This window comes from Balaenoptera borealis (assembly GCF_965194805.1).
Source record: "Balaenoptera borealis genome assembly, chromosome: X".
Classification (NCBI taxonomy): Eukaryota; Metazoa; Chordata; class Mammalia; order Artiodactyla; family Balaenopteridae; genus Balaenoptera; species Balaenoptera borealis.
In genome coordinates this window covers 124,468,543-124,480,881 of record NC_138881.1, presented here as the reverse complement: position 1 = coordinate 124,480,881, position 12,339 = coordinate 124,468,543, and positions in this window count along the sequence as shown.

Sequence of the window (12,339 nt, the reverse complement as noted above, 5' to 3'; positions counted from 1 at the left end):
TGGCAATTGCAGCCCACATCAGGTTCCTTCTCAGATTCAGTTCACATGCCCACAGAGACAAGGGGGCTGCCTGCCTCTCTGTGCAGGGTGAGCTCCGCCTTCTCATCCAAGTAATTCTGCTCATGCTGGTCATCCCAGTGATCCCTCGAAACCCAACAAATAGTGCCAGCCCTGCGGATACAGTGGTGAATGGAAGGGGCAGAGCCTGCCCTCGAGGAGTGCCCGTCCGAGGATCCCAGATCTGGAATGAAACAAGCCTTGAATTCTCCCCCGAGTCCTCATCCTTGTGCTGTGGCAGGGTATTGTGGAATATTGACCAATAGACCAATATGTTCTGCTCTCACTCCCTGAGAGCACCTGTGAGAGGGCCGTCTGGCAAGGAACTGTAAATGGTCTCTAGGAGCTGAGAGCAGCCCTGGCTGATGGCCAGCAAGAAAATGGGGACCTCAGCCTACAGCCACAAGAAACTGAATTCTGCCAACAACCTGAATAAGTTGGAAGAGAACACAGAGCCTCAGATAACATAGCCCTGGCTAACACATTGATTGCAGCTTTGTGAAACCCTGAGCAGAAGACCCACTTAAGCTGCACGCAGACTTCTGACCGAAGGAAAACTATGAGGTGATAAATGGGTGCTGCTTACAGCCACTAAGATTGTGGTTACACAGCACTTATTGGTCCCTCTCCCTCACTCATTGAAGACTCGGGCACCTGGCTCACTGGTTTCCTTGGCATCCTGAGTCCTGCCATCATCCTGGGTGACTTCAGTGTCTACCTGGGCAGCTTGTGCTACTCACAGCTCCTTGACTTCTTCCTTGCCTTTGACAATCTCTTTCTCTCCACCTCAGCCCCCCCCCCCATCTTCAAGGCCACATCCTAGACCTTTTCATCATCATCCTAAACTTCAGGATCCCACTCACTGACTGAAACCAGTTCTCTCACACCCTCACTCTTAACCACTGTCACCCAAACTGCTCTCTCATGGGCCCTCTCCATTTGCTCTCACTCTTGTTCTGCTGCTGCTACTGCCCAGCAAAAGAATAATAATAGCAAAAACAATACAATTATGCCAACTGGTACATGTAATTTTCTATCTCAGCTTACATTCTGCACAGCCCATCAATCTCATTATATTTTGAAATGTTTTTAAGTTGTATTTCTCTGCTAGGGCTGCTGTGACTAAGTACCACAAACTAGGTGGCGTAGAACAACAAAAATTTATTCTCTTACAATTCTGGCAGCAGCAAGTCCGAAATCAAGGTATTAGCAGAGGTATGTTCCCTCTAAAACCAGTACGAGAAGGATCCTTCCTTGCCTCTTCCAGCTTCTGGTGGTTTACTGGCAATTTTTGCCATTCGTTGGCTTGTAGATGCATCACTCCAATCCTCCATCTTCACGTGGGCATCTTCCTTCTGTATGTGCCTGCCTTCTGTGTCCAAATTTCCCCTTTTTATAAGGACATCAGTCACATCAGATTAGGTCCCACCTTAATGATCTGATTTTTTTTTTGTTGTTGTTGTAATGTCTGAAACATTTATATGAACATATTTCCATACATATTTCCATACAAATACAAATATAAGATTTTTAGAAATTTCATGTAATGTCTGAAACATTTATATTAACATATTTCCATACAAATAACCCAATGAAAGTTTAGTATTAGTTGTTTTGTTTGTTTGTTTTTTTATACTGCAGGTTCTTATTAGGCATCAATTTTATACACATCAGTGTATACATGTCAATCCCAATTGCCCAATTCAGCACACCACCATCCCCACCCCACTGCAGTTTTCCCCCCTTGGTGTCCATATGTCCATTCTCTACATCTGTGTCTCAACTTCTGCCCTGCAAACCGGCTCATCTGTACCATTTTTCTAGCTAGGTTCCACATACATGCATTAATATACGATATTTGTTTTTCTCTTTCTGACTTACTTCACTCTGTATGACAGTCTCTAGATCCATCCACTTCTCAACAAATGACTCAATTTCGTTCCTTTTTATGGCTGAGTAATATTCCATTGTATATATGTACCACATCTTCTTTATCTATTCGTCTGTCAGTGGGCATTTAGGTTGCTTCCATGACCTGGCTATTGTAAATAGTGCTGCAATGAACATTGGGGTGCATGTGTCTTTTTGAATTATGGTTTTCTCTGGGTATATGCCCAGTAGTGGGATTGCTGGGTCATATGGTAATTTTATTTTTAGTTTTTTAAGGAACCTCCATATTGTTCTCCATAGTGGCTGTATCAATTTACATTCCCACCAACAGTGCAAGAGGGTTCCCTTTTCTCCACACCCTCTCCAGCATTTGTTGTTTGTAGATTTTCTGATGATGCCCATTCTAACAGGAGTGAGGTGATACCTCATTGTAGTTTTGATTTGCATTTCTCTAATAATTAGTGATGTTGAGCATCTTTTCATGTGCTTCGTGGCCGTCTGTATGTCTTCTTTGGAGAAATGTCTATTTAGGTCTTCTGCCCATTTTTGGATTGGGGTGTTTGTTTCTTTAATATTGAGCTGAATGAGCTGTTTATATATTTTGGAGATTAATCCTTTGTCCGTTGATTCGTTTGCAAATATTTTCTCCCATTCTGAGGGTTGTCTTTTCGTCTTGTTTATGGTTTCCTTTGCTGTGAAAAAGCTTTGAAGTTTCATTAGGTCCCATTTGTTTATTTTTGTTTTTATTTCCATTACTCTAGGAGGTGGATCAAAAAAGATCTTGCTGTGATTTATGTCAAAGAGTGTTCTTCCTATGTTTTCCTCTAAGAGTTTTATAGTGTCCAGTCTTATATTTAGGTCTCTAATCCATTTTGAGTTTATTTTTGTGTATGGTGTTAGGGAGTATTCTAATTTCATTCTTTTACATGTAGCTGTCCAGTTTTCCCAGCACCACTTATTGAAGAGACTGTCTTTTCTCCATTGTATATCTTTGCCTCCTTTGTCATAGATTAGTTGACCATAGGTGCGTGGGTTAATCTCTGGGCTTTCTATCTTGTTCCATTGATCTATGTTTCTGTTTTTGTGCCAGTACCATATTGTCTTGATTACTGTAGCTTTGTAGTATAGTCTGAAGTCAGGGAGTCTGATTCCTCCAGCTCCATTTTTTTCCCTCAAGACTGCTTTGGCTATTCGGGGTCTTTTGTGTCTCCATACAAATTTTAAGATGATTTGTTCTAGCTCCATAAAAAATGCCATTGGTAATTTGATAGGGATTGCATTGAATCTGTAGATTGCTTTGGGTAGTATAGTCATTTTCACAATATTGATTCTTCCAATGCAAGAACATGGTATATCTCTCCATCTGTTGGTATCACCTTTAATTTCTTTCATCAGTGTCTTATAGTTTTCTGCATACAGGTCTTTTGTTTCCCTAGGTAGGTTTATTCCTAGGTATTTTATTCTTTTTGTTGCAATGGTAAATGGGAGTGTTCCCATAATTTCTCTTTCAGATTTTTCATCATTAGTGTATAGGAATGCAAGAGATTTCTGTGCATTAATTTTGTATCCTGCAGCTTTACCAAATTCATCAGTTAGCTCTAGTAGTTTTCTGGTGGCATCTTTAGGATTCTCTATGTATAGTGTCATGTCATCTGCAAACAGTGACAGTTTTACTTCTTCTTTTCCAATTTGAATTCCTTTTATTTCTTTTTCTTCTCTGATTGCCATGGCTAGGACTTCCAGAACTATGTTGAATAATCGTGGTGAGAGTGGACATCCTTGTCTCGTTCCTGATCTTAGAGGAAATGCTTTCAGTTTTTCACCATTGAGAATGATGTTTGCTGTGGGTTTGTCATATATGGCCTTTATTATGTTGAGGTAGGTTCCCTCTATGCCCACTTTCTGGAGAGTTTTTATCATAAATGGGTGTTGAATTTTGTCAAAAGCTTTTTCTGTGTCTATTGAGATGATCATATGGTTTTTATTCTTCAATTTGTTAATATGGTGTATCACATTGATTGATTTGCATATATTGAAGAATCCTTGCATCCCTGGGATAAATCCCACTTGATCGTGGTGTATGATCCTTTTAATGTGTTGTTGGATTCTGTTTGCTAGTATTTTGTTGAGGATTTTTGCATCTATATTCATCAGTGATATTGATCTGTAATTTTCTTTTTTTGTAGTGTCTTTGTCTGGTTTTGGTGTCAGGGTGATGGTGGCCTCATAGAATGAGTTTGGGAGTGTTCCTTCCTCTGCAATTTTTTGGAAGAGTTTGAGAAGGATAGGTGTTAGCTCTTCTGTAAATGTTTGATAGAATTCACCTGTGAAGCCATCTGGTCCTGGACTTTTGTTTGTTGGAAGATTTTTAATCACAGTTTCAATTTCATTACTTGTGATTGGTCTGTTCATATTTTCTGTTTCTTGCTGGTTCAGTCTTGGAAAGTTATACCTTTCTAAAAATTTGTCCATTTCTTCCAGGTTGTCCATTTTATTGGCATAAAGTTGCTTGTAGTAGTCTCTTAGGATGCTTTGTATTTCTGCGGTGTCTGTTGTAACTTCTCCTTTTTCATTTCTGATTTTATTGATTTGAGTCCTCTCCCTCTTTTTCTTGATGAGACTGGCTAATGGCTTATCAATTTTGTTTTATCTTCTCAAAGAACCAACTTTTAGTTTTATTGATCTTTGCTATTGTTTTGTTTCTATTTCATTTATTTCTGCTCTGATCTTTATGATTTCTTTCCTTCTGCTAACTTTGGGTTTTGTTTGTTCTTCTTTCTCTAGTTTCTTTAGGTGTAAGGTTAGATTGTTTACTTGAGATTTTTCTTGTTTCTTTAGGTAGGCTTGTATAGCTATAAACTTCCCTCTTAGAACTGCTTTTGCTGCATCCCATAGGTTTTGGGTCGTCGTGTTTTCATTGTCATTTGTCTCTAGGTATTTTAAAAAATTTATTTATTTTATTTATTTATTTTTGGCTGCGTTGGGTCTTTGATGCTGTGCGCAGGCTTTCTCTAGTTGCGGTGAGTGGGGGCTACTCTTCGTTGCGGTGCGCAGGCTTCTGATTGCGGTGGCTTCTCTTGTTGCAGAGCACAGGCTCTAGGCGCCCGGGCTTCAGGAGTTGTGGCTCGCGGGCTCTGGAGCGCAGGCCCAGTAGTTGTGGCGCATGGACTTAGTCGCTTCGTGGCATGTGGGATCTTCCCAGACCAGGGCTTGAGCCCATGTCCCCTGCATTGGCAGGCAGATTCTTAACCACTGCGCCACAGGGAAGCCCTAATGACCTGATTTTAACTTGATTACCTCTGTAAAGACCCTATTTCCAAATAAGGTCACATGCTGAGGTACTGGGGGTTAGGATTCCAACAAATCTTTTTCTTTTTTTGGGGGGTGGGGTGGGCAGGCACAATTCAACCCATAACGGAAGTCAAAGAGAATAAAAGGCATATAATACAAAGCAAAGGTCCTGTGCTCTGCCCCTCAGCACCCCATTCTCATTCTAAATGTTTCTAGTTTCAGTTCGTCTGAGAGTTTGCCTCTGCCTTTGTAAATACTATGCTTATATCTATATCAACATTTTTATGTTGTCAACTTTAGACATTATCTGCTGACTTCCTGCTATGCTAGATGAGATTATAGTTCAGTCATCCTTTCATCTTTTTGCCTATATTTTTAACTTTTGACTATGGTAATTGATCAAACATATACAAAAGTACAGAAAATAGTATAATAAAACTCACATGCCCATCACTGAAGTTGATCAGTTATCAACTCATGACCAATTTCCTTTCATCTCTCCCTACCATTATCCCTTTTCCTCATAATATATAGATATATCACTATTTTCAGGCCTTCTATTGGCTACTTTTATATCTTTAAATAATATCCCTATACCTCTATTTCTCTTTCCCTCAACTAGGAACAATAACTATTGATTTTCTACTTTGTAATGATATTAATGTGCCTCCACTTCCCTCCACTTCTCTTCCTCCCTTCCTCTTCCCAAATTTCTGTCAATTGTTGTTGCAGGTTGGATTCCCACAGAAGCAGGCTCTAAGGTGAGATTAATATGCAGGAGTTTCTTTGGGAGTTCTCTCAGGATCAACACCTGTGGAAGGGAAGGAAGGGAAGAGAAAGGAAGGGAAGGAATCAGGATTGGGTAGATGGAGAAGGTGGGCTGTAATGCCGTCTCAAAAAAGGCTTCAGCCAACCCTACAGGGATTTCTGAAGCTGGGATGGTCTTTCAGAGATAATTTGGTTTTATATTATATTAATTATATTAATAGATATAATTTCCTAATATATATGAATATATTATATAAGTTATGGTGGGGATAGCAATGGTGGTGTTCTTCCATACTTCCTTTGGTTGCTAGAGTACATCCTTAAGTAACCTCCTAAGAAAGGGTCAAACAGGAAGTAAGTTTTTGAATTCTTACATGTCTGAAAAAGTCTTTATTCTATTCTCATACTTATTTGACAGTTTGGCTGTGTATAAAACTTCACTCTGAAATTTTGTATAATTTTTTAATCTCTGCAAGCTTTTAGAATCTTTCCTTATCCTTGGTGCTCTGAACTTTCACAAAACTATGCATAAGCTTGGGTATGTGTTCATTCATTGTGCTAGGTACTCAATAAACCTTTTCAGTATGAACTATTTTTTCTTTAGCTCTAAAGTTATTTTTCTAATATATCTTTAATTTCCTCCCCTCCATGTTTTCTCTTCCATTTCTATAACTTAGTAAGATGTTAGTCTTCCTAATTGTCTCATATTTTGTTTCATACTTCCGAGATTTTGTTTGCCTATGTTATTGAGTAATAACTTACATACACTAAAGTGCACAAATCTTAAGTGTAGAGCTTAATTGTTTTTCATATGTACTCACTCATATAATCACTAATCAGATAAAATACTAGAACATTTCCAGCACCCGTGAAGACTTCCTCATGCCCCACTCCTGTTCCATACCTTCCCCCCAAAGGTAACCACTATTCTGACCTTATCACCACAGATCTGTTTTGCTGTTCTAGAACTTCCTATAAATGTCATTGCACACTATGTACTCTTTGATGTCTGGCTTCTTGCAATTAACATGTTTTTTGAATTTAACTATGTTGTTGCATGTATCAGTAGTTTGTTCTTTTTACTGCTGCATTGTATTCCATTTTGTGATTATATCACAGTTTATCTATCCAAATTATTGGATACAATTGAAGGACCTTTGGGTTGCTTCCAGTTGGGGGCTATTACGAATAATACTATGAACATTCTTGTCCATGTCTTTCGGTGGCTAGAAGTCTCACATCTGTTGGGCATATGCCTTGGAGTAGAGTTGCCAGTTCTTGGGGTAGGCACATGTTTAACTTTAGCTTTGGCAAATTCTGCCACAGAGTTTTCCAAAATAGCTGTATCAATGAACGCTCCTACAAGCAATGTGAGAGAGTTTGAATCGCTCCACATTCTTGCCAGCCCTTGGTGGTGTCCTTTGCTATATTTCTGTTCAACATTTTAAAAGTTTCTCTCAACTTGACTTTTCAATTCTTTTATTGAATGTTGAACTTTACAACCATAGTTCTAATTTCCAAGTGGTCTTTAATGTTCTGTTGGAATTTTTCCATAGCAATCTATTCTTGTTTCATATATTCAATCGCTTCTCAAGTCTTTCTGATGATCTTAATAAAGGGTATTTTTGTTTGTCCTTTAAAAATTATTCTTTTTGGTGCCTTAGTCATCTCTTTCCTTTAGGGCCAGCTTTGCTATTTGTTTTTCTTGATATTTCTCTGTCATCTTGTATGCCACCTTCAAATGTTTGACCTTTCTTTGTTGTCCGATTACACTTAAGAACGAGGCCGACTGGCAGCTTTGAGTACATGGGAGGGAGTTATTGATTTGCAGGCTTTGTTTTAAGATGAAGAGACAGTGTGCTGATAGTTTTGTTGGGGGTCCTCAAAAATTTCATAATATGGAGAAATTTTTTTGGTGGTGGTGGTTTCAATACTGACTCCAGTTTTCCTAGCCCTCCCCGAGACAAATTATTCAATTTCTTTAGAGAAGAACCCTTCTTTTTTTTTCATTCTTGGGTTAAAGACTGGCTTTGGGGCCTTCTGGGGGAGGTTAACGGCCATATAGAAACCTTCAGTTAATCTGTCTGGGTTAAGTCCCATGTCTTACTCTGCCCACTGTCATACCTGCTGTCTCAGAATTGGGAGACTGTCTAAGCTAAGTTTGTTCCCTCCTTAGCTGAAGTCCCTTTGTAGGTATTCTAGGCTGTGGCTTCATCAGTCTCCACTGTGGCAGCTTCCAGGAATTTGGGGAAGTTTTTAAGCCATTGTAGGTCCCCCTCCCTTTTTTTTTTTTTTTTTTTTACTTTTTAAAAATTGAGATAAAATTCACATAATGTAAAATTAACCATTTTAAAGTAAATAATTCAGTGGCATTTAGTGCATTCACAGTGTTGTACAACCACCACCTCTATCTAGTTCCAAAACATTTTTATCATCCCCAAAGGAAACCCTGTACACATTAAGCAGTTGCTCCCCATCCCCTCTCCCCCAACCCCTGGCAGCCACCAATTAGTGTTCTGTCTCTACAGATTTATCTCTTGTGACTATTTCAGATAAATGGAATCATACAATATGTGACCCTTTGTGTCTGGATTCTTTCAATTAGCAGGATGCTTTCAAATTCATCCATGGTGTAGCATCGTCCATGGTGTAGCATGCATCAGTACTCCATTCCTTTTATATGGCTGCATGATATTCCATTGTATGTATCTACCACGATTCATTTATCCAGTCATCTGTCGATGGACATTTCAGCTTGTTCTACTCTTGGCTATTGTGACGTGCTGCTATGAACATGCATGTACATATATTTGTTTGGGTACCAGTTTTCAAATCTTCAAACCTTCTACCTAAGAGTAGAGCCACTGAGTCAAATGGTCATTCTATGTTTAATTTTTGAGGAACTGAAAACTGTTTTCCACAGTGACTGAATCATTTTACATTCCTAAGAGCAAGGTATAAGGGTTCCGATGTCTCCACATCCTCACCCATGCTTATTATTTTTAGTTTTTTGATATTAATCAGTCTAGTGGGTGCTACTAATCAGTCTAGTGAAAGTGCTACTTCACTGTGGTTTTGATGTACAGTTTCCTAATAACAATTGAATTTGAGCATCTTCTCCCATCCTATCTTGCTGTCAGGTTATATTATTTTTGTTCCTTCATGATGATTTCAAAGGGCAGAAGAGATGTGAACACAGAGATGTGCCACTTAAGCCCCCTCTCAGTGAAGGCCTTCTTGCCCCAGTGGCTGAGAGGGCAGCCCTTTAAGGCCATCTACCCCTTCAGGGCTTGCCTCAGCTGCAGAGAGCCACTTTGCCCAAGATCACAGCCCTCCAAGGGTAGCCACATTCAGTGACTTATCCAGGTGATGTACAAATACCTGGCCATCTCGGCCTAACTTGAGACAACTCTGAAGGCCTATTCTAGCTCTAGACTGCCCCGTGGGGTTAGCCAAGGCCTGTAGCACCACTCGACTGCTCTTTCTGTCCATTCTTACTCCCTTCCCACCCTTTCCACAGGTATTTCTCCTGAAGGCACTCCCTAATAAACATCCTGCACACTTAACTCTGTTTTAGAGTCAGCTTTCTGATGAACCCAACCCATAAGAGACAATAAATGCATGTGTCTTGTTAGTCAATTTGAGCTGGAAGTGGAACCAATTATTATTTATTTAATATTCCAGAAATATAGTTAAGATTGGCTTGTGTAAACTACTTTATATTGAAAGATTGGGACTCTGTGCACTGGATGCCCCTATTAAATCTCACGTAGGCATTGAGCTACAAAGTGGTGCCAATTTTGAGACATCCAAGGCCTGATTTTATGATGTTTCCAGCTAAATATTTTAATTTTTAGTGAAACTAGGTTACTCCCTTAACTGCTCAATGAATTGGAGCCACTGTATGAACACAGCTGATATTGAAGAGGGCATTCACATTCTGGTCTGTTGGGATGTTTAAGTACTTTTTTAAAACTCAGCTTTGAAATTTCAATCATGGGAGTCATTAAAGTCAAGGGTATCTAGAGCAGTCAGGGCTGCTTTGTGTTCCTGAAATTGGACTATGTGTCCAACAAAGTCAGTCTTCAGTGTTTGTTTTCACTTCTCCTCCACCATGATCTCCCTCTACTTCTGCATTTCATCTTTCAAGCCTCGCCGGTTGCCCTCCAAGTTCAATCTCAGCTGTGCCTGTGGCCTCTTGGCCTTTGTTGGAACATTGAAGGCCTCCCCTCTTCCCTCAGTCTTTTTTTTTAAATTAATTAATTATTTATTAATCTATTTATTTATTTATTTATTTATGGCTGCGTTGGGTCTTCGTTGCTGCACATGGGCTTTCTCTAGTTGCGGCGAGGGGGGGCTACTCTTCATTGTGGTGCATGGGCTTCTCATTGCCGTGGCTTCTCTTGTTGCGCAGCACGGGCTCTAGAGCACAGGCTCAGTAGTTGTGGCGCACAGGCTTAGTTGCTCCGCGGCATGTGGGATCTTCCCGGACCAGGGATCAAACCCGTGTCCCCTCCATTGGCAGGCAGATTCTTAACCAGTGCGCCACTAGGGAAGTCCCCCCTCAGTCTTTTCTTTGATGACGGCCATAGCAAGGTTGAGGACAGAGAGGCCATCTTTTCTGTCCAGAATTGTGTAGCCTTCACACACCCTGGCAGAGCTGGTGGATTGGTGTTAATCGGCACGGTTTCTGTGGAACCATTCCAACCTGCTCTCATGGACTCTTACGGCATCAATGCTTTCATAACCATAAGAAGACTCTTCCACATCTGCTTGAGTCTTGTTAGGGTCTCCCTAGGAAGGGATCTGACCTTGCAGTCAAAGGTCTATTCATTTTGTGAATGAGCAATGTTGTATTCACCTTGTATTGCTTCATAATAAGTTACCACAAATTTAGTGGCTTAAAACAACACACATTTATTAGTTCACAGTTTCTGTGGGTCAGGAGTCCAGGCACAGCTTAGCTGGATCCTCTGCTCAGGGTCTCACCAGGCTGCATTCCTTTGTGGAGTTCAGAGTCCTCTATCAGGCTCTTGTGGTTGTTGGCCAAATCCATTTCCTTGTGGTTCTAGGACTGAGTTCTCTTGGCTTCTCAATGACTGTTGGCTGGAGGCCACTCTTAGGTCCTAAAAACCGCCCACAGTTCCCTGCCATGTGGCTCTCTCTAGTGGCAGTTACAATATGGCTTTTCCAAGACCAGCAGGAAATCTCTCTGTGCTAGCAAGATGGACCCTTATACACATCATAATGTAGTCACAGGTGTGACATCCTGTCTCGCCTTTGCCAGATTCTATTGGCTAGAAGCACAGGTTCCACTCACACCCAATGGGAGGGGATTATACACGGGCATGACTCATTGATGCTCACCTTAGGGGTGTGTACACCACGTCTGTCAATGGATGCTAGCTGTGCACCTTTATTCAAATTTAAACTCTTCCAGAAAGATGCAGCTGAGACTGCATGCTCAAATGTTCATAGGCCTCTTGTCTGGTCTCTCATATCTGTCATTAGAGGCCTGGCTGTTGTCTAGACGGGCTCTCCAGCTGCTCCTTCTTGGTGTACCCCAACACCTCGGCAACAAGTCAGAGGCTGCTTAGATCAGTGTTGGACTGGGTGAATTTGTCTTCACATCTGATTGCTTCCTCTGGAGAAACTCTCTTTTTGACAAATCAGAAGTCCACCTCTGTGATGGTGATCAGGTCGTGCTGCTGTCCCTCCTCCCCACAGGTAGTACGTGGCTGGGGGGCTGCAGGAAAGGACCCGTCTGCCTCCTGATTCCTCATGCATCCTTCTCGCCTCCCGCCCCAGGGCCTGGACGGGATGGTGCTCCGGAAATGTTTGCCGACTTGAACGGAGTCCACAAGAGAACTACAGACATTTTTAGAGGTGGGAACTGTGTGCGACTTTTGCCTCATTCCCTTCCTTGGTCAACCCTGGGGGTTACTGAATGAATTTTTGTTAATGGCTTTTTGATAATGACAAGTATGATATCATTTGCTCCTTAGTTCACAAGCTCTCAGGAGACACCTGTTGCTATGAGAAAGTATCACAGATGCCAAGGAAAGAGGAAATAAGGATGAGAGTAATTTTCTAAATAGACACTGGAGTCCTTGTTGATGTTGGGCTCAGAGTTTCCTGAAACATTAGGGGCCATACTTTTGGGAGGAAAAAGGCAGCCACCAATACAAGGGAAGTGTCAGGATGAGGAGGGACAGCTGAGGTGCCTCCTGAAGCCTGGCAGCTTGGGCACTTGGCTGGGGCTAGCCCACCCCGAGGGACTCATCCTATGCTCTGGCCTAGGGAGTGCAGGTGGAGGCTGGCCCTTCCCAGGGA